Here is a 4227-nt window from a genome sequence, read left to right as displayed (position 1 = left end):
GCAGTCCTGCACCACCTCCTCCCGGCACGTGGGCAGCGGGCAAACCTCCAGGGCGGACCCGAGTGCACTCCGCTGTTGATGCCATGCCCTGTGCCCAGCATGTCCTGGCCCTGTTCTAAGGTCCTCTCACTGGGGGGGGGGGCACTCTGGGCAGTGGCCTCGGGGAACCAAGCTCTGGCCCCAACTCTGCCCTGTTGACCCAGAGGTTAGGCAGGGTCTATCCCCTCTCTGGGCCTCAGTCGCTCCGTTTGGGCCAGAGATATGCTTGCAGCCTCTTCCAGGACCCTGCCTAAGCTCAGGGCCCTGCGCTGACCTAGTGGGAGCCTGGGCAGCGGAGATCCAGGGGACTCAGGGTCAAGGTGCAGCCAACACCAAAAGTGCCACAATGCAGTTCTCCCCATAAACAGCCCGCACACACACCGACTGCCAGCCTGTCACAGTTCCTGGTCCCTCACATTGCGTATGGAAGGGCCCTGGTCCCCCACATGGGGTATGGAAGGGCCCTGGTCCCCCACATTGGCTATGGAAGGGCCCTGGTCCCCCACATGGGGTATGGAAGGGCCTGATCTCCCACCCTGGGTAGGGAAAGGCCCTGGCTGGGAGAGGGCAGTGGCAGGGGTGGCAGCGTGACTGTCCCTCCCGGTGACTAGCCTTTGCTCTGCACATGGCAGATCCCGGGTGAGTCCCGGCCCCTTCGTGCATCAGCTGAGTGTGCTCGGATAAGTCATTTCGCTCCTGGTGTCATAGGCTCCCCATGTTCCTGGGGACAATATCACCGGCCTCCCAGACCAGTGAGCTCCTAGAGCACCCCCTGAACCCCGTCCCTGGCTCATAGCAAGAGCTCAGTGAATGGTGGGAGTTGCAATGCCGTTGTTTTCTGGTTACCGAGCAGAGCGAGGACAGACAAGAGAAGTTTGCCAGTGAACAGCTGGAGTCACCCCCTGTGTGGAGTGACCCTCACTGCTGGAGGGCTGGTGCCCCGGCCGAGCTTGCAGCCACCAGGGCAGGGCAGGACAGCCCAGCTCTCCCCTCTCCTGCCCCAGCTGTCCTTGTTCTGATAGGGTGGTGCCCAGGGCCATGTGTGTGCAGGTTCTCGGGAACGTGTGACAAACTCGGCCCTCCTTGCAAGGCGAGCTGCCAGGCCTGCATCTGTCAGTGCCCAGGGGTGGGTGGAGAAGCAAGACACCTCAAAGCCCCCCCGCCGTCCCAAATGCTTGGGGCTTGAACGATGTGACACCCACCACTACTTCCTGCCATCTGTCCCAAGTGATGGAAATAGAGCGGGTGATGATGGAGTGGGTGCCTGGAGAGCCAGCCCGCACTGCAGCAGCCCCCACCTCCATGCCGCGGACTCGGGAGGGGGTGCGGAGGCAGGGCAGCCCCACGTCTGAGCCCCTGGGATGTCCCCAACCCTCAGAACAAGCCCTCCTGGAGGGGGAGGGGGAGAGGGAGAGCGCCTGGCCAGGCCCAAATTTGAAGGCCCCTTCTCCCCGCAGGCAAGGCCCAGAACTTCCTATCTCTAAACCTTAGCTGCATTTTCAAATCTACTGAGGAGCTTTATAAAAATAGAACCACCCAAGCCCCACTGAATGAAACAATGCAGCCCTCTGCCTGCGGATTGTGGAGACACCCCCCAAGTGATTCTGAAGTGCAGCCAGCTGGAACAGCTGGAGCGGAGTCTCTGCAGGATCGGCCCCGCCCCCTGCGCCGGGCAGCCGGGCCCTAACTGGGGAGGGGAAGGGTAAATCATCATCATCACCCTGCTTGTGTGCTGAGGACTGGGCTAGCTGCTTTGTGCACATCGCCTGATCTAGCCTTCCCCATAACCCTGGGAGGACGTCTGGTTATCCCCATTTTGCAGACCAGGAAACCGAGGCTCAGAGCAGTGAAGTGCTTTGTCCAGGGTCGCCCAGCCAGGAGGGAAGGGCTCGGATCCAAGTCCCTGTCTGGCTGACCACAGACCTCTCTCTGCTATTCTGGCTTCCTGAAATAGCATCAACCTTCCTGAACCCCCTCACACCCACACTGCCCCCAGACTAGGTGCGTCCTCTGAACCGGAGTCCAGTGTGTCCTGGTGGGCCTCATGAAGCCGTTCAAGGCCGTGTCCCATCCATAAATGTCGGTAAACATTTGGGTTTTGCATATTTATTTGCTCATATGACATTTAACTTGAGTTTGCCAGGACCCCCACGCCCCATCCCACCTCTGCCAAGCCTTCTCTGGGGTGCTGTTTTGGGGATGTCTGTGGAGTCCAGCTGACAAGGCCCGTAGAGACTGACCTAGCTGTTGAGGGTCTCACCTCAGAGCTTCTCGGTCAGGTGAGTCCCATGGGACAATGCTGTGCCCTGCTGTGCAGGAGGCAGAGTGCAGGGCCAGAGGCTCGGTGGGTGGCTCAGGTTTTCAGGGGCCCTGCAGAGAGTTGAGGGCCACGAGGTGGGATGTTCAGGTCTAGGTCCTGGTGTTCTGTTTCAAATGATCCAGCCTCTCTCTGTGGTGTGGTGATGTCCCTCAGATGATGGTGGTCCTGATGGAGCGTCAGGGCCAGACTGGGTGAGCTGGAAGGGGTTCTGGAATCAGATCCTAGATTGGGATCTTGAACTAGTTGTTGGAACCCTGGGAGCCCCCAGTTCCCTAATCTGTAAAATGGGGGATGGGGACACCTAACTCAAAAGGTTGGCATGGGCATTAAATAAACAAGGTGATTTAATTTAAGCATTAAATTAAATAAACTAGGGCGTCTAATTCAGTGCCCCAAACATATTAGGTGCATTGCCGGTGTGCGGCCCTTCTGATCCTCCCCCACTGCCCACAGCCCAGGGAGTCTTGGAAGGAAGTGGAGAGCTGCTGCTGGCCTGGCCCAGGGGCACTGCAAGCCTCTGTCTGGGGTGAATGGCAGGGGCCTGGCCCACCTGCAGCCTCTGCCTTTGAGGGAAGCATGTGAGCTTCAGAGCAGGCTGCAGGTCCCCAGGGCCAGCCTGGGGCATATTTCTGGGACATGGCCTTGAACATCCACTACTGCCAAGTCCACCCCCTGGGAACTCTGTGTGACCCCAGGGCCCAGTTCCTCCAGCTTCACTGGTCTCTGCCACGCGAGCCTGGCCATCCCCTGAGGCCTGTGCAGGATGGACAGCTCTGTCCCCTGTAAAGTGATGCCAGCATCATTCAGGGAGCTGGAGAGAGGTTCTCAGGTGAATCGTGGAGAGCATTAGGGAACTTCCCCAGGCAATCACAAATATTTACTGAGGGCTGCGTGCCGGCACACGTGCATATGTTTGTGTGTGTATTTTTTTTATTTTATTTTTTTATTGTACTTTAGATGAAGGTTTACAAAACAAATAGTTTCTCATTAAACAGTCAGTACACGTATTGTTTCATGACATTGGTTAACAACCCCACGACATGTCAGCGCTCTCCCTTCTCAACTTGAGGACCTTTTTTTTTTGGTGAAAATATACATAGCCAAAGTTACACCATTTTGAAAGTTTCTACGTGTACAATTCAGTGATATCGATTACATTCTTCCAGTTGTGCTGCTATTCTCACTATTCTTTTCCAAATTATTCCATCACCATTGTCTTCAACTCACTGTCCCCTAGGCTTCCCATCAAACCTTTTGAGTGGCTGTTGTCAATTTGATCTCACATAGATAATTCTTTTTCATTTTTTGTACCTTAGATGAAGGTTTGCAGAACAAATAGTTTCTCATTAAACAGTTAGTACACATACTGCCCTATGACAATGGTTACCAACCCCATGACATGTCAACACTGTCCCTTCTCAACCTTGGGTTCCCTATCAACAGCTTTCCTGTCCCATCCTGCCTTCTAGTCCTTGTCCCTGGACTGCTGTGTCTCATTAGTCCTGTTTTGTTTTATGGGGCTGTCCAATCCCTGGCTGAACTGTGATCCTTGGAAGTGACTTCACCACTGAGCTCAAAGGGTATCTGGGGACCATACTCTCGGGGTTTCTCCAGTCTGTCAGGCCAGGAAATCTGGTCTTTTTTTGTGAGTTAGAATTTTGTTCTACATCCTTTTCCAGCTCTGTCTAGGACCCTCTATTGTGATCCCAGTCAGAGCAGTCAGTGGTGGTAGCCAGGCACCATCTAGCTGTACTGGACTCCGTCTGGTGGAGGCCGTGGTCGCTGTGGTCCATTAGTCCTTTGGACTAATCTTTTCCTTGTATCTTGTTCTCTTCATTCTCCCTTGCTCCCGAAGGGGTGAGACCAAT

The 4227-nt window shown here is 55.4% G+C and overlaps 1 protein-coding gene across 1 annotated transcript in view; it reads left to right on the top strand.

Annotated features, from left to right (window-relative positions):
- Positions 1 to 4227, top strand: part of KCNIP3 (potassium voltage-gated channel interacting protein 3) — a 94049-nt gene that overhangs the window by 3799 nt on the left and 86023 nt on the right. The gene's annotated exons all lie outside the window — the stretch shown is intronic.

Source organism: Trichechus manatus, unplaced genomic scaffold, assembly GCF_000243295.1.
Source record: "Trichechus manatus latirostris isolate Lorelei unplaced genomic scaffold, TriManLat1.0 scaffold00004, whole genome shotgun sequence".
NCBI classification, from domain to species: Eukaryota; Metazoa; Chordata; class Mammalia; order Sirenia; family Trichechidae; genus Trichechus; species Trichechus manatus.
Note: the sequence above shows the minus strand (reverse complement) of the source record. Positions and strands in the feature narration are given on the sequence as shown.